The sequence below is a fragment of the Polypterus senegalus genome, chromosome 2, assembly GCF_016835505.1.
Source record: "Polypterus senegalus isolate Bchr_013 chromosome 2, ASM1683550v1, whole genome shotgun sequence".
Lineage (NCBI taxonomy): Eukaryota > Metazoa > Chordata > Cladistia > Polypteriformes > Polypteridae > Polypterus > Polypterus senegalus.
This window is the reverse complement of record NC_053155.1, coordinates 145,053,362-145,077,883: the sequence shown is the minus strand read 5'-3', so window position 1 is coordinate 145,077,883 and position 24,522 is coordinate 145,053,362. Positions and strand designations below refer to the sequence as shown.

At 33.8% G+C, this 24,522-nt stretch overlaps 1 protein-coding gene across 5 annotated transcripts in view; it reads left to right on the top strand.

Annotated features, from left to right (window-relative positions):
* Nucleotides 1–296: 296 nt before the first annotated feature.
* p2ry8 (P2Y receptor family member 8) overlaps nt 297–24,522 on the top strand; it is a 48,807-nt gene continuing 24,581 nt past the window's right edge. Inside the window, exon 1 of one of the 5 annotated variants that reach the window (XM_039744761.1) lies at nt 297–462. The gene's annotated coding sequence lies outside the window, so the exon portion shown is untranslated. Of the gene's footprint in view, nt 463–1,795; nt 1,913–1,934; nt 2,022–3,465; nt 3,541–17,648; nt 17,781–24,522 lie in introns of those variants that run through there. The other 4 variants (XM_039744766.1, XM_039744762.1, XM_039744767.1 and 1 more) reach the window with 4 other exon arrangements.

Below are 24,522 nucleotides of genomic sequence, written 5' to 3'. Positions count from 1 at the left end.
AATCAGATTATTATGAGCTACTAAACGGTCCTAAGTTATAAAGCAATTATCTTGATTGCAATGCATTATGAATCATGTCAATGCAGAGAACCCTGACAGCGCAGTAAAGGAGATTTGATAGTATCACAGAAAACTTTTAAGACAACAAAAAACGTGCATTTGTTTACTAGAAGTATGCAGTAATATTATTTAAAAGCAGGACTTGCAGGGGGATATGCTGCTCCACTACCAGCGGTCGATTGACGTCTTGTGTTGTGTCACTTTTTGATACTCACGATGAAAAAAAAGAGAAACTGGTCAAAACAAAGCAGGAACCCTCAAGAGTAAAACAACAGCACATGACGCAAACTTTCCTGAGAGACGTCCGTTGAAACCAACCAGTATCATCATTTCCTGATCTCACAAAAACTGTAAAGAAACGAACAGAGGCAAAACCTGCCTGCATCCTACGCCTCGCCGCAGGTAAGTGAACTGTTACAGTAAGGACAACCCTGTTTTGTTTTACAGTACCTGTGGGCAATGGAGCGGAGCGGAGGTGGTTGAGGGGGGCGCACGCAAGTGGAGTTCGGGCAACTCGTTAGCTCGTAAAGATGTGCACTTAAATCAAGCGCTAGGTTGCAATTGGGAGAAATCTTTCATCTCGATAAGTCTTTCTAAAGGAGTTGAGAAATAAATAGGCGAGGTGACACCGTCTTAACCCAGGGCAAAGTGAAGTGTTTTTTTGCGAGGCGCATGTGAGAGATCGATTATAAAAGGCGCTGTATATGATGTGCGGGCTGTAGAAGAACGCATTCCAGCGAAAACCTCATTGCTGGTTTAACCAAAAAAAAATCTACAGAACCGCTGTAACCTGTTGGTGCTTTAAAGTGTGCACGATATGTTCGATCGTTTATAATAATATCTTCTTAAATAGATGAAGGCAACAAATGCAACCTAATAGTGTTCATCTAGAATCAGTAAATTTGCAAAAATTAAAATGATCGATTTCATTTCTGGAGTGGACTGTTCACACGTGGAGAGCTTTCAGACATTTGCTTGACGTTGCACTTTTATTAACCTGCCGTGAGGGGCGGATCTACCATCGGCTCTTTCCAGACGAACCCCCAGGGGCTTTTTACTCCCCACCCCCCGACACCATGAAAGAAATTCAAGAGTGGGAAATACAACGCAGCGTTAATTTAACCGGTTGTTCGCGCGCCGCATTGATAAAAGAAGGAACTGTGGGGGCCTGTTGGGGTGTTAATCCGGGCTTGCCTGCAGTTGTACTCACCATGCTTTATATTGATGACTTCAACTTCAGAAAGCCCCCTTCACAGTGAAAGCGAAAATGATAACCCACGTGCGCCGCTGTATATCGCAGGCTACATAAGTAGGCATCGCAGTTTCTGCGTCCGCTGCCACAGCTATAGCGTGCACTTCGATCGTTCTTCAGTTCATACAGTTACAGTATTATGACTCTTTTAAGTTGCCCACCTAGACGACTGTACTCTGTGTGTATTGTTTCCTTTTTATAACGTAATATCTATGTGGCGTTAAAAAATCAGGAAGTTTACTCTGCCGTTGACTTAATTTTACGCAAGAACAGCATATTGGTTCGTTCCGTCTTAGAGAATCAGGACATCAGGTGCAAAACTCCGACTGAAGTGCGTATCGTGACTGACATTTTCTTTAAGGGCTTTAAGTAGACTACTGTCAAGAGGTGGTCTGCTCTTTGTGCATAAATAACCCGTCTGAGACGCTAGACGTCACCAGTGGTGCATCGCGTGTCGCCGTATACCACAAAGATGCTCGTCTTCGTTTGTTATCACACACCCAAAAGTTCAGGAGATGAAAAGCGTGGCATTTTTTTTTGTGGTCGAGACACGGTTTAGAAAAGCGTTAGACCGTTCAGGGTGGAGGATGTAACATCATAGTGAGTACAAATATAATTTTGTCTTAATTCGCACAGACAGTGCACACCCTAGATGACTTTGTGTAGCTGTGACGATCCGGTGCTCATCGTCGTGTTACTGCCTAGTAAGGTAAGTGGATCATCTCGAGAGCTGATCAGTACAAGGCAGACAAAAAAAATCCATACTGCTGTTAGTTAGATAACGAGAAAGCAGACATTATCAAGCCCCGTCTGACAGGGCAGTATAAACTAACTAGATCATCGTGTTCAATATGAGAGCTACTGATGGGTGGCATAATGCGACCACAACCTTCATTAGCATGTAGTAAATAACTCATAATTTACAATTATAGTGTACTTGATAGTGTAGCAAGTCTATCAAGAATGAGAGAAAATAGGCATTTAATCAATTTAATATTGTGCCTTCCTAACTATTCCTACACCCAGATGATTAAATAAAAACTGAATAGTTACAGTAGGAGTCATAAGTAATAAAAAGCAAACGTGTTTCAAAAATAGACTAGAGTCGAATCAACAGCAATGTAATACATTAAGACAAAAGAGAGATGTTGCATCATCTTTCACAAAGCTAATTACAAGCTACCTGACAAAGCCCAAAATAATAAAATCATAGGTCGCAAGGAATTTTGAACCAATTTAAAGACTTATGGCAGCTTTGCTGCATGTTCATCATAAGACACATGCTCCCTGAGAGTAATAAATAACCCAACATGCATGTCTTTGGAAAGTGAGGAGAAAACCCAAAAAACACCTATTTAGATGCAATGTAAATTTGCGTTGTCTGCATTCCCATTGAATAAGCTGGGATTGAATTCAGTTATCTCCACCATGCAGCCTCAAGGCACTTTCACCAAAAATAAAGTACAGGGCAGTAAGTATTGGGAAAAGCATTAAAGGATACACACATTCTGGTAGGAAATGGGAAGAACTTAAATGAGCTGCAACAGGGACCTCCACATGCCTGGGTTTGATTTGTTGGCCTGGACACTTTCTAGTAGAATTAGTATGTGGTTTTCCACCTGGTATTAATTTTTTGACCTACAATAAAGTAACTGGTTCAGAAAACTGACAGATGGATGAATTTTTGTAAAGATATGCATGTTAAGGAATGAGGCAGCATAGTGGTTAATGCTTTAGCCTCGTATCTCGAGAATTCGGAATTTAAAACTCGTACAAAGTACTAACTATATGTGAATTACATGTTATCCCTATGTCAACATAGATCTCTCCCGACATCCTAAAGACACATATTAGGTTAATTAACCTTTTAGAAGATGTATATAAACGTATCCAGCAGGGGCCTAGAATCCCCATCCAGGGTTGTTTTGCCATACTTCCAATGCTGTTGGGACAGGCCTGGTTCCCAGTGCCATTGACTGAAATGAGTAGATTTTTGAAATTGATGGATGCATAATTGAGTTCTTCTCTTTGTTCTGCTATGAGTAAGTGTGGGTGGGTGTTTAAGAGTGCCCTGCAATGACATAGTGTTCAAGCCAGAGTTTTTTGTCATGCCTTGTGCAGTACTTCAAGACACCAGAATAGGTTTCAGGTTTCTAAAATCTGTGAAATGCTCAGAAAATGGATATACTTTGTCAATATTCATTGCAAGAGAAAAAGATGTGCATACTGTAAGTATGCTTTTGATTCAGTTCTGTTCGTACTCATTATTTAGGAGGAGGAGGTTGGGAGCATGCATTGATTACAGCACGTTGCTGTACCCAACACAGCAAACCACATGGATTGAGGTCTGAACACTAAATAGATGATCATATTCAATGAGAACCAGCACATTATACAATGATTAATAGTAAGGTGACACATATCAAAAAGGCAAAATTTTAATATGAAATTTACTAGAATTTTTGCATAGGATTTGTGGTATGAAATGACGCAAATCATTAATGGATATGAAACAAAATATACAGATGCAATCAGGATCATGAAATAAACAATAACACTTTATCAAATATTTGATTTATATAGTTCATGAAATGAATAGATTGTCATTTCTACACTGATGGTTAACTAAATATTCAAATCCAGTTATTAACAGAGTTTAACATTTACTGTGTTATTTTTGTGTGTCATTTTTCTATCTTTTTAATAGAATTTCTGTAAAAGTACAAATGTAACTGTGTTAACATTAAGTATGCAGGAGAGAAATTGAACTTACCACAAGCCGCTCTTTCACCCGATGTGATGGCACATGCTGTGTAGTGCCAGCAGATAGCATCTGATGAAACAGTTAAGTCTGGCAGCCTCGGGCCTCACTAGGTAGCATCCGTTTGTTGTCTGCTCCAAATTCAGTATCCTTGGAGAAATCTTTTTTACCCTTTCAGAGATAAAATAAGTCAAATCTGAAGTGAAGTATAACAGAATCTCCATACCGGTCAGATTTGAATGTTGTAAACAGAATTAGGAGCTTTTATGCTTCAGATTTGTATATTGTTAGAGATAAGCTTATTTTACTCCAGTTCCATGTAGTCAACTTAAAAGCGAAGTGTGTCTTTCAGAGCGAGGTGTCTGTGTGAGCAGTTTCATAATCAGAACACTTGAGTATTGTGAGCAAGAATAAATGAATAATTATGTACGTGCAAAAGTGTTGAGGTCATTGCAGCACTGCAAATGTTTTACTGTACTTTGTAGAGTGGCACTTGGTGTTGCAAATTAGTGAGCACATATTAACTGACGCGGTGATGTTTGTAAGTAGACTGTTTTTTTCACAGATTAGATTCAAGTGTGTTGAACATTCAAATTAACTGAGTTTACCACTGCTCATTGTGTAACCACCTGATATTGTACTTTATGACTGATAATGGCTGACTTCATTGGTCAGTAAAATTTATGGGTCAATATGCTTTTTTAACTTGTAGTTTGTGTCCTTTTAATACATTGAGATATTTGAAAATTAGAATCTGTTGTTAAATTTAAAATAAACTGCTATTAAAATTCAAGGCCAGGTATCTTGTGGTTCCAACAGGAGGCATCCACCCAAAACAAAAAATACAGTAAAAATCACTCATATCAGTGCAAAATATACATACTTCTGCTGTACATCCCATACCGCCAGGCAAAGTAAACATATACATATACAAAAATTACTGATGCCAAGGCAACAGCAGTGAGCTGTGTCTTCCTGTTGGTAAGTTTACTATTGACTTCTTAATTCACTGTTGAGCTAACAACATTCTAAAGAGCTCCTTCAACCTTTAGTCTAATTGCACTGTAATTTCAAAAACAACTATCTACTTTAGAATCCAAATTATATTATGCTGGCACCCTGCCTGGGATTTGTTCCTGCCCTGCGCCCTGTGTTGGTTGGGATTGGCTTCAGCAGACCCCCGTGACCCTGTGTTAAGATATAGCGGGTTGGACAATGACTGACTGACTGACTAATATTAATTATCATATATAGATATATACTATAGATTGTTTTGTTGTGTGAAAGTGCCCGGTGGCAATAAAAACTAAAGAAGTTGTGTTACTAATGTCTGCTCGTACTTTTCCAGTGCACTCCATAGACAACTCAGGAGATTATTTTACATGTGTAAATGTAAAAAATATAAACATTTAAAGAAAGGTTTAAAAATGTACATTTCACTTGGGCAACTTGTTTCTTGGCATTATTTTTTACTTTTTCTTGTGTGTAAGTTGTGTAATTAGATTCTTTTAGTAATAATACTTTTACTTGATGTATCTTTAAGTACTCTTTCCACCACTAAGAAATTCAGTCCACTGTTTATGTACTCAAAGTTACTTTTCCAAGGACTGAGAATTTTAAAATGATAAAATCAGAACCTGATTGTGGCGTCATACGCATATTAACTGACGTGGAGGCTTTTGTAAGCAGTTTACAGTGTGTTGACCACCTCCGTTTCTTGTCTACTACTGCTTTTTATTAATTTATAGAACCTTATCAGTATTGTACTGTTTTCTATTTTTCTTCTGACATATATTTACATTAACAATACCATTACAAGAATTTTGACATTAACATTTTTAATTCTAAAAAACGTTTTTTGCAGGTGCCCAAAGTAATCCAAAGATTAAACCAGTCTGTAGTGTACAATTTGTAAATTACCCGTCTACTGTTGGCAACTACCATACACTACCTTCATCATATTCTCTGGTGTTTACAGGATATTTATATTTTTTTAATATTACTAATTACCCTTCATCCTTTGATCAATGTTTTGAGTTTATTATGGCCATATTCTGTCTTATATTGTAATTACTATTTAACTTTTCCCTATTGTCAATATTGAACTTTGTTGTATAAAACTGCAAATTGCAAAACTACAGGATTAGGAGAACAAACTTGGAAAGGAAATTAATGTAGAAGAACTTGTTCTGTCTGTGCAAAGGGTGACATCCGGGCTGCAGTTCTCTCCATTTTCATTTCATCTTTGCTAAGCTCCTCTTTGCATAATGTTTAACATAACATTTGTGCATTGCTGTTATGAAAACATTTCCATGCATAGCTCACCAGGTAGATACTGTACATCATTTTTTTAAGTCTATACAGTAATGTTAGTACATTTGTGTCACCTTTTTCGTCTTTGAAGACTTAACCTTATGTTTGGAACTTGCGTATTTACTTATGGAATATGACTGAAATATACAGTATATGAATATGAAATGTAACAAGGGTCATTTTCCACTATATCATAGACCAGTCAAAATCTAAATTTCTCTACCAAAAGAAATGCAAGTGGAAGAACATGACCTCAAAAAATACAATTTTAGAAGTTGCCATGCAAAATCAGAATGCAGAATTATATTTAAGGAGGAATTGTACAAAATCAAAGCAAAAGGGATATGATTGCGATATGAGGCTCTGCGAGGCCTTAAAAATATTTGATTCCTACTAATGCCATATTATTACACTGAATTATTTTTCTCACTCTGTTTCCCATGTTTTTTTTTTTTTTTTGTTTGTTTTTTTGCATAGCATCTAATTATAACTTTTATTCAATAGCTCTTTCTATAATGAATAAAGACACATTTATAGTGTGTATCTATATACACAGTATGTTATGTAGTGAGAATACTTATGCCAAACTATATTAAAGGTTTATAAAAAGTCCCTGTGTTAGTTTGTGTAGATTGCACTATTGCAGGGAGCTATTAAAAATTTACTGTACAAGTGACTTCAAATATTTGTAGTTAGTTTAAAGATATTTATTAAATATATATTTCTAAGAAGCAAATGAAACAATACATAAATAGTGTTTAATATACTGTAAATAAATTTTCATGTGAGGTTTTGTGTTACTTACTACAGTGCTACTACTTCTTTAGTTAAATTAACAATGATGTAAGCATGCAAGAGCATGAAAGAATAAAATGCATTACCTAGAGGGCATACAAAAGTGAAAAGTAAGAGAATGTAACCTATTACTGGTTCAAAACCCATCCTGCTGAATGTTATATATTATATTTTTTAGTTTAACAATACAATCCTAATAATTGTGAACATAGAACACTCCACATATGCCATCACATATCTTAAAAATATTTCAGTTGCATTCAGATCATCGGTCAAGCAAGGAATCACATGCTGTGCTCAGCAAGTGGCAACAGCTGTATCTTCTGTATATATCTTTGATTGCTACGTAAAATCCTTTCATACCCAAGTCAATCTTCTGAAGGTTTACCACTCATCAGTTAAAGGTTATTTCCCACAATGTAAGACTGACATAGAATTCTCTGTAATCCTAAACGTGTAAAAACCAACACACAGCCCTTTGTCAGATATGCAAAAATTAGTAACATATAGTAAATGACCACAATAAACTGTTTCTGTTTTTCTTAAAAAAACAAACAAACAAACTGCATCAAGCCTAGAACATCCTGGATGGAAAAATCCTTTTCATACTATACAGTATGTTGACATGTTCTTAAGTTTATGAAGTCTTTTCGATGTGTAAGGCTTCTAATGGTGTTAATGTACTTTAATGTGATATAAAATGTAAAAAGGAGGGCAGAGACTAAGTTAATCATACTATTTATCATTGAGCCAGTACATAAATTCGTATTTTTATTACCTTTAGTTTTCAATGTTTTAAGCAGGAATACTTTTTTGTTTCTTTTTATTTTTACTAAAAACAACATTTGCAAGCAAAGTTTGAGAAATAAGCACTTTGTCTCATAAAGAAACAATTTATTAATAGACTGATTAATAGAACTGATTACTCATTGTGAATGAAGGCACATTTCGTTTTTGGCTATAGTATTTGCATCTGTTTTTTTTTATCAAGAATTACCAAATATGCCGAAGTAAAAACAAGCATGCAGTACCTAACATGTTTAACTTGTTCTGAAAATAAGTTTGTTTTCCTTAAGATCTTTTGTGGTTAATAATTGCTTGAAACAGGCAGATTTTTTAAAGTTGCATCCTATATTGTTAGTAACAGCCATTTCCAGATTTCACATGTCAGTGGTTTGAGCGTATGATTACTTCAGTGTAGTTTTTGCAAATTAGTTAGGATGCAAATTAGGATTTACATTTTCAGGGTTGGATTTGTTTTTAAAACTTAGATGAAATTGTGGGTGGTCTTATTAGGAGATTTGATATTTGAAAAATATTTTTTGGTAACAATTCTTGAGTATGATTAAAGCAGGAATAGTATATATCAATATCAATAAATAAATAAGCAACTTTTGTCACATCAGGCTCATACTCAATAAAAATTGCTATGCTTCCTTTTTACGTTTGTAATTAGTTAGTAGTAGGGGCGGCACGGTGGCGCTGCTGCCTCACAGTTAGGAGACCCGGGTTCGCTTCCGGGTCCTCCCTGCGTGGAGTTTGCATGTTCTCCCGTGTCTGCGTGGGTTTCCTCCGGGCGCTCCGGTTTCCTCCCACAATCCAAAGACATGCAGGTTAGGTGGATTGGCGATTCTAAATTGGCCCTAGTGTGTGCTTGATGTGTGTTTTTGTGTGTCCTGTGGTGGGTTGGCACCCTGCCCAGGATTTGTTCCTGCCTTGTGCCCTGTGTTGGCTGGGATTGGCTCCAGCAGACCCCCGTGACCCTGTGTTCGGATTCAGCAGGTTAGAAAATGGATGGATTAGTTAGTAGTAATATAGTTGTAGTTTTATCATGATTTTTAGATTAGAATGAATACCCCATGTACTATTGGTACATTTCAGTGTCTTGTTTGTCAGTAGTACTAGGGTGTTGTACCGTGTTAGCCATTATGAATGAAGTGAGAAGTCAAGCAAAATGACACCTTTTATTGGCTAACTAGGAAAATTACAATACGCAAGCTTTCAAGGCAACTTGCCTGAAGAAGGGGCCTGAGTTGTCTTGAAAGTTTGCATATGGTAATCTTTTAGTTAGCCAAATAAAAGGTGTCATTTTGCTTGACTTCTCAATGAATACCCCAAAAAAAGCAAAATGTATATGTTTATGATATATTAACAGCACATTCATATTTTATGTTTTCTTAGTTAAATCCCTGCATACCTGTAAATTTTCTCATTTAAACATATGTTTTTAGAGATTTAACCTAAAATATTTCCATTACAGTATCACATGGAGGCTGTTCTAGCAGCATCAGGTTTAAGGCAGAAACCAGCTCTGATCGGCACACCAGATAAATCATACACATAATTATGCACACTTTCATGCCACCACAGATTAAGAGGTTCCAAAGGAGAGCAACCAATGGAAAATTAGGAAAGAAATATGATTAATGCGATCAAGTTTGTAGATACAAATCACCAAACAGCAGTTCAAAGTATCATACATTTTCTCTCAATATTTGCTCTAGCCAATTTATTAAGGTACACTTTAATTTAGCTACTGTCCTCTTAAACACTAAAAGCATAAGTCACCTTGGTTGGTGTAGAAAATCAACCAGTGATGTCATTTGCAGCACCCCCACACTTTTTGAACTCAGTGTAGGAGTATTCAAGAGTTACAGAAGGAAATTGTGAGCATGGCGCAAGTCGACAAACTACTTTTGCAAGATGTGTAGAGTATGTGGAAACTAATAAGGTATTTTTAATTTGTGTTGTGTATTTTAATTTTCAATATACCCTTCCTTATATTTCTGATAGAGGCCCTATTTTCCATATACGTTGAAGAATTAACAAGTATAAATATAGTAGTAGTATTATAAAATGATCAAACCTGCTTATTCCTTTTCAAGGTTCTGAAGGCAGAAACAAACCCTGAACTGGATGCCTGTCCACTGCTAGAACCACACATGCACAAACTCACACGGGGCCAATTTAGAGTTACCTGTAAACGTATTTGTACATTCCTGAGGGTGTGAGAGGAAAGCCACAGTACCCAGAGGAAATCCTACATAGACACTGAGAGAACATGCAAGCTGTGCACAGACAGTGTACAGCATGGGCAGATAGTTGTGTCTGACAGTAGTGCTGAACACATCACCATGGATATGCTGTGCTATCTATAAACAGAAGTAGTACACATTTAATTATTAATTTTCTGAATAATCAGCTTTATTTATAAAATAAAATGTGTGATACATGAAAGATAGATGCACTGAGGTGAAATCACACTGTTAATGTAAATGAACACAGAAGTACAATAAATCAATATAGCATTTAAAATGCTCTTTCATAACTATACTAAGTAAAACATACTAAAAATGTTTAGAGTGTGAAATTACTAAAATCGATTTTAACAGCTGTACCATTCTTTAATTAAACTCCTGTTAGGACAAATTTTGCCTTTTGTAACAAAAATACATTGGATTCAAACAAGGGCAATATGACTTTACATACAATTTTTTAATATGGCTTTACTTAAATTTTTTTAAGTATTTATGTGTTACTCCATTAACTAGCTGCTCAATACTGGCATTATTTTTCTATTTTATACAAAAGTAGTCTAATCAAGCAAAAGACTTAAAAGTATAGCAGTAATTTTGCTGTGTATTTTTAATAAAATCCTGTTTTGCCAATTAAAATTGTAAAAACATACTAATGTTGACACAAATAATTCACCGTTCACTGATGTAATCCGTTTAGGATATGGACAGAAAAAAAAACAAATACATAAATTGATTTTTACAATAAATAAAGTTAATTAAAGGGAACTTTTTTCAGTCAGAAATGCATAGTTTCAAGGCTGTGCTCACTTACAAAAGATCTCAAAGGGAAAGAAAAAAGAAGTGACTATATTGAATATTGCTAGCAAGCTACAGTTTACAGTAGCATGAGCATGGCCTAAATGCTTAATTCGGGATAAAACTATATTTCAGCAGCACTGGGCCCAGGGTGCAAAAATAAATAATGAATGCATGCATAAGAGATGTCTTACTCTATATTATTTGGTGTTATTGAGAAAAAGACGTAATTATGTGTAATTTTATTCTGTTCCAAATCCTTATCCTAGCTTGAATATATACCTAGCAAATAACATTTTGTTGTATTCTTCATCCTTTCTTTTCTGTGATTATGTGACTAATGTAGATTGATTGATTGATTGATTGCTTGCTTGATTGATTGATTTATATTTGTATTAAATAAAACAGAAATGTTGTGTTCGTGTCTAATCAAAGGCTTGTTCCTGCCTTGTTTGTTGTTCCAGTGATGGACTTTAGCTTCAACTGTTCCTTTAACTGAATAAGAAAAGAGATTAATTAAAATGTTGTAGTTAGTATATTTTACTTTAAAGTTCAATCACCAATTTGAAAATGTTCTGTATGTATTGCTAGTGCCTATGGGGTAGAGAATATTTTAGAATAGCTTAAATCTGTTGGAACATAGAAAAATGCTTGATTATATGCCTCCGCAAAATGCCAGAAAAAGTAAGTGGGGCTTGGCTTTGTTTACAACAGCCTGTTTTGTAGCTTAATTATTCTATACGTGAGTGGATGCCATAGAATTGTAGTTTTTCAGCTTGATGTGCTTGTTATTTTAAAGTATTCAGAATGCTACAGTTTAACATATAAAATAATATACGAGGGGCGCTCAAATATATTTATGAGCTATGCTTTATTGTTTGAATACAATGAAAGGACTTACACACTATTTTTCTATATAGTCTCCTGCCACTGTAATACCCTTGTTCCAGCGCCCAGGAAGCTTCTTAATCCACGAAGAGTACAGATCTTTTGACTCCATGTTGACCCATTCTTCACAGCGTCAATAACCTCCTCGTTCAGCTTGAATTTCTTCCCTCTTAAAAATTCCTTAACTGGACTGAAGAGATGATAGTCCCTCTCTGAATGACTTGCACCAATCATATTTTCTGGACTGAGAGAGAGAGAGACATTCATCCCCAAACTGTTTTTTAAGCCTTGAATAAATCTGAGATGGAGTGACCCCTTCATTTGTCAAAGATTTAATAATTATTTGCGGCACAACACTATTGTGTACCTCCTGCTCCGACATGTTGATTACAACTGACAGGAAGGGGAGAAAGAGCAGCTGGCATTACTAACGACAAGTTCGTATATGCGTGTGTTTGTCCAATGAGTCAGGTCTACCTTGCACTTTTTATAAGAAAAGAGCTTGAAAATTCTTGTTTATAATTGAACACCCCTCATATTTTATCTAGTAGTTTAAATGTGTTGTACAGTTTAATATACATAATTTATCTACATTTGCTATATACAAACTCAACACAGTCACTGACATCTAAAGCAATATAACATCATCAAACCTACTAAATCCATCTTAGGGTCATGGGAGGGGGCTGTATTATATCCCAGCTGCATTGGGTGCAGGGTTGAAACAGCTCTGGACAAGTAACCACCATCATTGTCTTTAGGCATATGGGAATAAAACTGGAATACCTGGAGAAAAAACAACAGGAAAAACCTGCAGACATCACACCTATGCGGGATCTGATGCTGAATCAATGAGCTAACCACTGCTTCCATGCCACACCTTCAAACAACATATTTTCTTTAAAATTTTTATTTACTTCCAGTTAGTCCAGCTAAGATTAATATGCATGTAATTTTGTTTAATATAATATGCAGTATTTAAAAAAGTCCCAGAAATTATACAAAAATATCAACGCATGTGGACATTTTTAAGTTTGTGAGGACTATCTAAGGGCTTCTGCAATTATAATAAAAATATGTTATAATGAAAGGTAAATAAGATTAGCTACTTTAGTCATGTTATGTTTTTTTTTTCCTTTAGATTTTGTTGTTTCAGACAGGAATAGGCAATTCCTAGCAATGTTTAAGAAAACAAGATATCTTGATTAACTCTGAAGTACACAAAATCCTTAATAAAACACATTCATCTTGAAGTTTTTATTTATTACTTCAAACCACTCCAATATTTATTTAAAATGTACAAAGGTCTATTTGAAAGCTATTTCTCAAATCTTAGTGTTTTCATCTAGAGGATAAATAGTTAATATTTCTTTGCAGAGGTCAGGTTTTTATAATGTGGTATACTATGACAGTGTTGACAGTCATTTTCAGGTTTCACATAACACTGATTTGGTTCTGTGATTGACCTTTTCAAATAAAGTCTGTGTAGTTTTTTGTGTGCAGTGATCTTATGCAAATCATTTCTTTTTTTTTCTTTCAAATTAGAGATGTATGCTTAGTTAGTTGAATTATGGGAAGCTGACATTAAGACAATTAAAATACTGTGGCTGTAATACTGGAATATCTTATTAGATAGATCGATAGATAGATAGATAGATAGATACTTTATTAATCCCAAGGGGAAATTCGCATAATCCAGCAGCAGTATACTGTTATTATTCTTAAATACAGTTTAGGGTAAATTTGACTTGTCTTGAAATTCAGCAACAGTAAATACACCCTGAATATCATCTTTACATCCAGAAATGGGATGGTTTTACCTACAGTCACCCAAAGTTTACATAAATGCGAAATATGAAATTGTCAAATCTCATATTTTTGTAAAACTGCTTTTCTACAAATATTCTGTTTAGGGTAATTTCTGACCCAGTCTCAATTACATTAACCATTAGAGAATGTTGAATTTGGGGAGTCAGTTCGCTAATTTGGAAGATGAAACATTTAATTTTTTTTTGTTACTTCTTTAAATAGTTATGAACTTTGTATATTTTTGTAACAGTGCATAATTTAGGAAGTAATAGAATGTAATTACATGCACTTGTAGACTACATTAAATACATGCATTTTAGTAGTACTTTACAATATCATATATTTAAAAACAGAGCCCAGGCATGATTCTGGTGGCGCAATTGCGTTCATACACAGCTTATTACAACTCAAGTAAGAGAAAAATCTACTGATGTCCTGTTGTTAGCTCTTGTTTTGGAGGGTGAATGATTAATTTTAGTTCAGACTTCTTAAACAGAATATTTATGAAAGAGGAACCCTGGTGGAGAATATAAATCACTTTTGAATTCTCAATTTAAATTGTTGGCTGCTTTGGACTATAATACAGACAGGGGCTTTGTTGAATCATTATACAGTACTGTCACAGAAATATTTAATCGTTATAATGGACAGATAATGCAGTTCTGAGGTTGTTATTAGTGAAATCTAACTGTCTGCTTACATAATTCTTTTCCACTTAGATTCATTTATAATATTTTTTTTCTAATTAATCTATCTCAAGCTGTAGAAGAAGTGAGTTGGTAAACCAATGGCTTGCGGTGTGCACCCCTCCTGCCCTGATGTTTACCTAACTTGTTTGGAGGATATGCTTATCTGTTTTGCCATCAGGCAAGGCTTTTGAACATGTTAAAAAGGAAAATATACAAATTGTACAAGTTAAGTTAACCTCTCTCAAGGCAAACTAATCCATAATTGTAGTCACACTGAATATTTGTCCATTTCAAGAGGGACAAATTTGCAAATGTTTTGCAATTGGATATTTGAAATTTTAAAAATGTGTAAAGTGCGCTCTATTTGTTATGTCTCATCAAAAAAATTGAACTTTCCCTACAAACTTCATTGAGTAACAAGTATACCAAATTTCAACACAATTAGAGTAAAATACCCATCTGAATGTGAAAGGGTCAAAAAGTTTCTCCTGTAGAAAGATGAATTATTTTAATAATAAACTGAGTAAAATTTTTAAAACAAGACCACATATTTCATTGGACTCTATAGAACAGATAAGAGTGGGTTTGATGTTTTTCTGTAAACATTTGACTAATGCAATATTAAAGAATACAAACTAGTCAAATCAATCAACAAAACAAAATTCATAACACATTTACACTGTGAAATTACACAGTGCTAAACAAATTTGGAGTTGTGAATCAGCAAAACTAAGCTTTTTAATTTTTATGACATTAGGCTCACACTTAAGTTAAATTGTTATAACCTGTTATTCATTTTCTAATCTTCTTAGATCAATTCAGGACAGCAGAAACCTAGAATTAGTCCCAGCAACACTGGACACAAGACATTAACCAGCTCTTGGTGTGACACAAGTCCATACCAAAGCATACTCTCCTTCACTCATACTACACCCGTTTGGTGTTACCAAACAACCTAAGGTGCACATCTTTGGAGAAAAGCCCACACAGCTACCTGAAGAACATGAAAGCATCCATACCGGATTTGAACCCTTTTTCAGGAGCTGTGAGGCTGCATTACTAACCAATACACTGCCTAAATTATGATAATATATGATTATCCGGTTTGTTTTTTTAGCTTCGGATAAGTGCAATAAGGGAGGCATGAATATTGAAAAGGGTACTCTTTTCTAGTCTGCTGATTAATGACACTGTTATTCTATTTTGTTTGAGGCATTCCTGCATGCTTGTAATAATCAAAAAAGAAGGAAACCAATTGATTATGATTTTTTTAAGGAGACCCTTTTAATTATATTGTTTTTTCAACCACTCATTTTTTTCATCTTGCTTATTTCATTGCAGAGCAATGTGAAGTCTATCACAACTGCATTGGGCACAAGACAGTTACCATATGTTGATGGTAAACCTGTCCATTGCTGGGTAACCCATGCACACAACCATTTATAGTTATATCAGGCCAATTTAGATTTACTAATTTATTTAACATAAACAAATAAAGGAAGGCTCAGTACCCAGTGGACACCAAAGCAGGAACAGTGAACTTCACATGGACTGCAAGTGGGTTGATTGTTTCAACTTTAATTGAACTTAACCCTGACTCTGTGAGGATGCAGTGTTAACCACTACACTAGCTTAACTTCACTGATTATTGTTAAATAGACAAACTTAGGAGTGAAAGTGGAAAAAGAGGAGTGGATACAAATTTTGTTTGGTATAGTAATTACTGCTTTTGAATAGCAGCTTGACCTTAACAGTTTACAATTCAGTTTTAGTGTTTTTCTGAAGACAGTGACTAACAGCTGATGGTTTTCTTATGTATGTGTTGTATTCTGACCTTTCATCCGTTTCAGTGTTATCTACTTAGTTTAAATATCTTAAATAATAAAAGCTACAATGTTTTTTTAGAACTTTTTTCCTTTTATGTGCATCAATTTCTAATTTTATGTATACAGCACCTGCTAATATGAAATGTGATTATCATATGTTTATTTACACTTTTCTTAAATGAAATAGAGATTTTGTATTGGAGTCTATGGAGACTTGTTCCTGCCTTGTTTGTTGCTACAGTGATAGGTTTTTGTTTCCTCTTTCCATTTAACTGAATTATAAAATAAGTGAATGAAAAATATTGTCGCTTGTGAACAAATAATATTTTACATTAAAGTTCAATCACCAATTTGATTTATTGTTATATGTTAGCCTCAGTTATTAGGGTCGAGAGTATTGCAGAATAATGGAGGTTTGTTGGAACCCAGAAAAATGCTTGACTACATTTCTCTGGAAAATGCCTAAAAATAAATGGTGGAGCTCAGCTTTGTTTAGAACCAGACAGGCAGATTGGCTCCTTTAAGGGAATTGCAGGGCGGCTCAGAGAGTCCAGAGAGTGAACAGAAATCCTAAATTGACACCCAATTACAATTATCCAGATAAATCATCAGAAAATGGTAGTTCCTACCCCGGCATCTTCCATTTGTCTAGATTTTTATGAGTCAATGGCCACATCATGTTTACAATAATAAAATAAAAACATTATAAGCTTGACAAGAAGACCATCCACTACATCAAACTTTTTTATGTGGCTAAGAGCTGTGTTGTTTCAATGTTTCATCTAGATACTTTCATATTTATTATATGATTTGGTAGTTTGTTTCACATTCCCATGACAGGCTACATAAAGATGATCAACTATGAATCCTTCTTGAATGTACCTCTCCTTCATTTTCTCCAGTGGCCTTGAGGATGTGATTAACTATTTAAGAATTCTTTTGGGTTAGCTTTATCATTGTCTTTGAGAAATTTGAAGATCTGAATTAGGTCCCCATGTAGCCTTCTTTGCTCAAGATGAATGAGGTTTAACATATTCTTTAGTCCACGAATGGATGCTCTTTTCTGCAAACTTTCTAACGTGGAGACCAGAACTGCATGTAATACTGAAGATTTGGTCTTACTAGTGGTCTGAGCATAATGTCTCTTTATTAATATTAAACAGCTTTTACTAAATAAACTAACATTTATTAATTTTTAACTGCTTATGCAGATTGAATAGAGGATAACAAACATGTCCATTTTCACTCTGAATTCTCACCTCTGATTCAAATGTCTACTGCTTACTTTAGACATTTTTTTCTTAACCACAGTATTTAAAAAAATGTAGTCTTCTTATGTAGAGAACACTATGAAGTGACTAGATGGTAAACCACTGATACTGTTTGCTGCTTCTTGCCAGGGCTTGTTGAACTTAGATTAGAAGGTGACATCTCCTACCAAAATGAAGGTGGCCAGGAAGGCAAGAGTGACAGAAGGAGAAAATATGTGTACTGTATAGAGAAAACAGACAGAATACCCACATAAGATAGTTAGGGTACTGTACACCAGTTAAGGTAAGCTGTAAATGGTGTTTTTGTTTTGTACGGTTCATTTTAACCCTTTGTTAGCCCTTCTGTTTGTTTCTAACTGTTTCTGTTTAAAGCACTTTATTTTATATATTCTGCTACTCTAGCATTATTTTATTCTGTGTAATGGATCGAAATGTTGCTGTATTAAGTGATGGTAAATAATTATTAAGTTAACATATTTTTATTTTATTTATATTTAATGCAATCCTACGATCAATACATTAATTCATTATGTATATCATCCATCAGCCCTCCTTCTGAAACATCATTATCTGCTATCTTGCCAACCTATCACGGGGCAAATTCAGGCATAAACTCACGCTTATTGTGACACCAGATATGTCTGTCTTTGATATATGCACTCATACATGTGGAATATTTTTATAGAATATACTATAATTTATTATTATTATTATTATTATTATTATGTTCTACTATTTTGCCTATGTTGTGTATGTATGAATCACACATTCACAGTATACACCCCAGTTTAATAACTTCCATGATGTTCTATTCAACTACATTTTAACAGGACTAACATTGAAAATTTTCCTGCCTTTTTTAAATAAATATTATATATGAATATAATAATAATCAGGACTCTAAATACTTTTAAAATTCTCTTTTGTTTGTAATTTGTTAATCAATCTATTAATCTGAGCTGGTAATTGATGGTATTTTAAGTTTTTATATTTATATTACTTTGAATCTTTTTAACAGTATGGAAATCCTGAAATACAACATTCAAGAAACATTAAAATGCTAATTTATTAATTCATGTTTTGTAAAACAAATATGCAGGGCTACCATTTTTTATTATTTGTTTATAATTCACTGTTTTAACTGTTATTCTAAAGAAACATTTCAGCCATTTCCATTTTTTCTTTTAATTCCTTTTTTCCTTTTCTTTCTAATTTTCAGTGAAATAATGTTATTTTTCTATTTAGTTATGCATGGTGGGCTATTTTTTTATTGAAACAAGACAACAGAATGAGCAAGCATTATAGTTTTATATATCACAATTGATTATTTTTGACTTAATGTTGTCCTTTCTGCTGTTACACTGAATAGTGCTATCAGGGATTGGAATAAATATATTCACAAGCCAGTAATAAAATTGGTTTACCATCTCTAATTTAGGCCTTTTTGCATTTCATATAATTAGGATAACAATTATATCTTATTTTTTAGAAGAAGGCTTTGATGCTATATATATGGATACTCTAAAAAAGATATACAGTAAAAACTTAGAAAGTATATTCGTTTTAACAATACCAATTGTCCAAGCTAATAAGAGACGGAGAGATGACTATCAGTAACATCTTGTTTGTTGCTTTCCATCAGATTATAATAAATAGTCAGTCAGTCAGTCATTTTCCAACCCGCTATATCCCAACACAGGCTCATGGAGGTCTGTTGGAGCCAATTCCAGCCAACACAGGGCACAAGAAAGGAACAAACACTGGGCAGAGTGCACACACACCCACAAAGCACAATTGAGAATCGCCAATGCACCTAACCTACATGTCTTGGGACCGTAGGAGGAAACCCACACAGACACGAGGAGAACATTCAAACTCCACACAGGGAGATATTTAAACTTTTTTGAGACAATCAAAGAAAGTGCTTAAGCTTAATGGGATATGCCAGACCATTCACTAGAAACATTAAAAAGTTAATTCTTTTACAAAATGTATCCAGATATTCACTATATGTGCCAGTGGTGAGTTTTAGTACAAAATGTAGAGCACCTTATCCTCAGTTTAAAGATGATCAGTTCTATCCTTTATAATCTTCTTAAACTCTAGTTGTATGCAGAGGCAAGTGGCCATGAGTTAAATAGAAACTGTATAAAGCTTCAGTGACATTGGATAGTCCTGTCTGATTCTGCGTTTTAGAGTAAAATGTATATTGTTTATATGAACAGAAGCTTCTGGGCTGGAATATAATAACTTAAACCAAGTTTGCTCAGTTTCAGTCGTGGAAGGCCACAGTGGCTGCAAGTTTTTACTCCTGCCCAGTTGCCTAATAAGAAGTTGTTCACTGCCATTAACAGACTTGTTTAACTTAATCATGTTAGTCTTTTCATTCTAACATGTATAGTAAGCTTATTATCATAATGTTGACTTTTATCTTCCATGGATATTATTCCAATGATTTTTGGCTATGAACAAATTAGACATTTATCAATTTCTTACTTTTTTCTTTTCCATTTCTTTCTAAATATTTTATCAAAAGAGATGCTTAGTGACTAACAGGTGCAAATAGAGCCAGGTTAGATGCTGAGGTGCTGGCTCCTTTGGCATTTGCTTTTCATTGTTAGTTGAAAATTTGTTAAAAAAAACAAGCAAGAAAAGCCGTGAATGTGGTTGATTAAGACTTAAAGAAGTAGTTAAGGGTTAGTAATTTTAACAAGCGAGTAAACTAAAATAAAGGAACAAAACGTTAACTTCATCAGTTATTGCTTCCAGACCAAACATGAATGCACATGATGAAAGTTATGCACATGGGTCGCATCCAAAGCCAAATTTATGTAACATACTGAACAGGTACACTGTTCACCAACAATATTTCAAAAAGACAGGAAATATAAGTGAAGGAATATTACATTTTAATAGTAATACAAAAATATCAGAAAAATTATAATGCATTTTATAAACTTACTGTAACATTTTTTATGTTAAATTCAAGCCACTTCAGTCAGGGGAATGTAGGTAAAATAATGTTTTTAGTAAAAAAATTGATGCATAATTAAGAAGTATTTTGTTTAGTTAGATAAGAATTATTCTTAATATTAAGTGAAAATAATAAATATGACAAAAGAAATATTTGAAGTTTTTACTACTTCACATTTCAGTAGCATAGTAATTAAGTAACTAATTCAAGCAAATCAATAAGTGTAAACAGATGCGTATATCAAAACTGTATGTTGTACAATTTTGCAAAAGATTTAAATCCATTTACCATACATCTATTTGCTCCAACTGCAACTGTAAGAAGAACAGGGCAATTATATCACACATGGTATTTCAAAAACTTACACAGCTACATAAAAAGCTCCATTCGTAAATTCTTCCAAGAATACCATGTAATTAGCAGTCTCAGTATGAAGTTACAATGTAAAATGCAATGCAATGTAAAAATCTTTAAGCACCATAGGTGCATACCAAATGACTAATAGTATAAAAATGATAGTATAAACAAATGATTGGTACTAACTTGGTTTTCTGCCTTACCAATCAACAATTTAATACTTTGGTATATTTAATAAGTGAAGAATGTATTAGCTGTGAAATCGGAAACAAGGTGTTTTTACACTGTTTAGGTAGGTGGGTGTACAGTCCTTTTTATTAACAGCACGTAAAACACAATAATGGAAATTGGCTATCTATTATTATCTTGTTACTTATTTTTAAGTTTTAACACTTTATATGTATAAAATGTTTAACATGTGCAAAAAGACAAGAATTAATATGAAAACATCAGAGGGAGACAATGGGGCAAGAAAAGACATTTGGTAATAATGTTATTTTACATTGATTAGGTATTATAAGTATTTTGCTTTAAAGAACCTTTTGGGAGGACTGTAATGAAAAATAAATTTAAATTAAACACACAAAGTGGAAAATATCAGAGTAAACAAATAGCTGAATTTGTGTAATACTGTTAATGTAAGCTGAGGAAGTCATCAGTTTATTTTTTACCATGTACAAAAAAATATGTTTTTATTTTTAGCGGATGACTTACCAAACTTGCCAAACTATTAAGATTGCACGTCTTTTTTGATCCTCTATGAGTGTAATTTATGCCTCAGTGAACTTACTTTTATCTTTCTATTATTGAAAGTACCTTTACTCATAAAGTCAGTATTTGCAGGTTTCACATCTTTGATATTTCTATACATGTTCTCTTGAAGCCTCTGTCAGTTTTACTTAATTGTCAAACCTTTAAATAGATAAAAGTAAAGTTTTTACTGCAGGCAGCAGTCTTATGTACCACGTGTTCTATGCCAAATATAATATATACATATTGTTTTAATGCTAAGTAGTTAAAATAACTTTTTATGAGTAGTTTTTAGAAAAAAGTTAAATATTCATATTTTCAGAAAATGGATGTGATGATGTATATTCAAAACAAATTCTAAAACTGATTTTTAATGAGTAATGTTGCCAAATTACTTCTCTCTAATGCAGGAAGGATGTTGCAAGATAAATGTACACTTATCAAGACATTAACAGTGATGTGTGATGTTGACACTATACGGAAATTTTCCTGACACATACAATTCTGTCTTAAAAGTTGCATAGGCCTAGATTTACATAGAATAAATCTGGTCAAAAAATATCTGATTTTAAGAGTTGCTGTATTTATATCTCTATTCATTCATCTGTTAATCCATCAACTTTCTGAACCCCATTCCTTACTGTAAAAATGTTAACACTTAAGCTTAGTGCAAGTCTATAACTCCATTTTTATAAAGATTTTAAATACATTGTTTGATGTTTTTATAAATTTTGAGTATAATTTCAACAGCAATTATAGATATTCATTTCACTGAAATTTTATAATATGAATTATTTTGAGCCAATTTTAAAGAGAAAAGTTTACTTACATCATATTAGGTTATGAGATTCACACCATATATTTCTTGCATGTAATAAGCTGAAATGCTCTCCTTCGTTTAATGATTTTCAGAATTGTTAAAGTGGTCGGCTCAAAGCACAGTCCAGTAACATTACCCCTCTAACTAGTAACTGTTATCCTTGTGTTGTCAGAGTAATTTAGATCTTTTTGAAATTACTCAGCATTTTCAGTTCTTGAGTTTGGTACACCTACATATGCTTTCACAGAAATAGCTTTGAGCATTGCCTTTTCATTAAACCAGAGTACGCTTGCTGTCCATTTAAATCGTACTTACAGTATATTTTAACTTAAAGAAACTTGCGTATCTCTATAAAGGTCAATTTGATTGAATATGTTAGAAACATTATTTACATGAGACAAACTAATATCTAACTATATCATTATTATGTTTTAAACGTACTACAATATATTGCCATGACAGTTACCAGCATGGCATGTTAAATCATGGAATAAGACAAAAAGAGACAAAATAGATGAAATTACAAAACCTTGTAATAGAAATCATTACATATAACTTATACTGCTTTATTTGAGATGGCATAGAGGTACAGTAATAAATTAGATCTTATAAAATCAAGTAAATATTATAATTCTAGTGGGTAGAGTATAGATAAGTGCTATAGTTACTAGGAATGTCACAGAAGTGAAATAATGGTCTTTTATCACCATTTCATGGCCACTATGGTATTTTGTCCTTACCTGTTTTGAACACAAGTGTGCAGTGATAAATATAATTCAGATATTTTATATGTGTATTTGTACAGAGAAGCACAATACCACCTTCTAATATATATGGTTACAACCACAACAGAAAGTGTTAATTTCTGAGGTTGTTTTTCTTTGAAAGTTTGCATGGTAACTTACAACTACAAGATTGTGTCACTTGTGGAAATTTTCAATCAAATCTGCGCTTATAGGGTGTATTGATAAGGGGCAAGAGACAGAGTATATAGTCAGGTGGAGAACTTTGTTTCTTGGTGCGAAAGAATTGTCTGCAGCTTAACATCAGGAAAAGCAAGGGACTGGCTATTGATTTTCGCCGCACTAAAAGGCCTCTGTGTCTGATCAATATTCAGGGATTCACGTCTATGACAGGTCTTGGAATACAGAAGAACTGTAATGAGGAAGGGAAGAGCAGACTCTTCTTCTTAAGGAGGCTGCGTTCCTATAACATCTATCTATCTATCTATCTATCTATCTATCTATCTATCTATCTATCTATCTATCTATCTATCTATCTATCTATCTATCTATCTATCTATCTATCTATCTATCTATCTATCTATCTCTGTGTATTTAGTGAGCATCTGTCTATCTATTCTATCTATTTACAAAGGTCTTTCTGCCATGGCCTATGTCAAAGTTACACCCAGAATGATGGGTATGAAATGATGATGAACACAAGGGGCTGTAGCATTTCCCTCATTATGTTCAAATGAACTATTTTTTTTTAAATATGTGTATTGTAAGTGGGTAAACCTTACATAAAATAGTAATAGTAACACTTTTTCAACAGCATAGCCAAAAAAAAAACAAAGAATTGTACATTACTGTGAAAAGTATCAAATGGCACTGATGCCGTGCAGCACAGTACGTGGTCTTGGTTCACCTTGTGTTGTGTACTTTGTGAAATCAGGATCCGAAAAGCTTAAATATAGCACAGGAAATGTTTCTTTTTTCAGGGCTATTCAGTGTTTTCAAGTGAGACTGAGATAACCATCTGTAAGGTCTGAAAAGATCATATAGTAAAGTGGATATTTTCAACCAGAAATAGTCTCCATTAATTCATCTGCTCAATTAACCTGCTTTGCCATATTTGTTATTCACTTAAAGGTATAAGAGAACATCTCATTCTTTTGTTGAACTAATGACTTTTCACGTAAATCATGAAACATGATTTCCTGTTATTCAAAAAGCAAAAGATTTCACTGTAACCTTGTGTTACTCAAAACAAGAACTGAGTAAAAAGATTTGTTGAAAACTTCATTTGAATTGTTTGAATTAAAATCAGTACTGAAACTACAGTGATTTACCATAAACCTTTGCTCAAATGAATAGAAAAGGTTTTCAGGCAGTGGTTCAC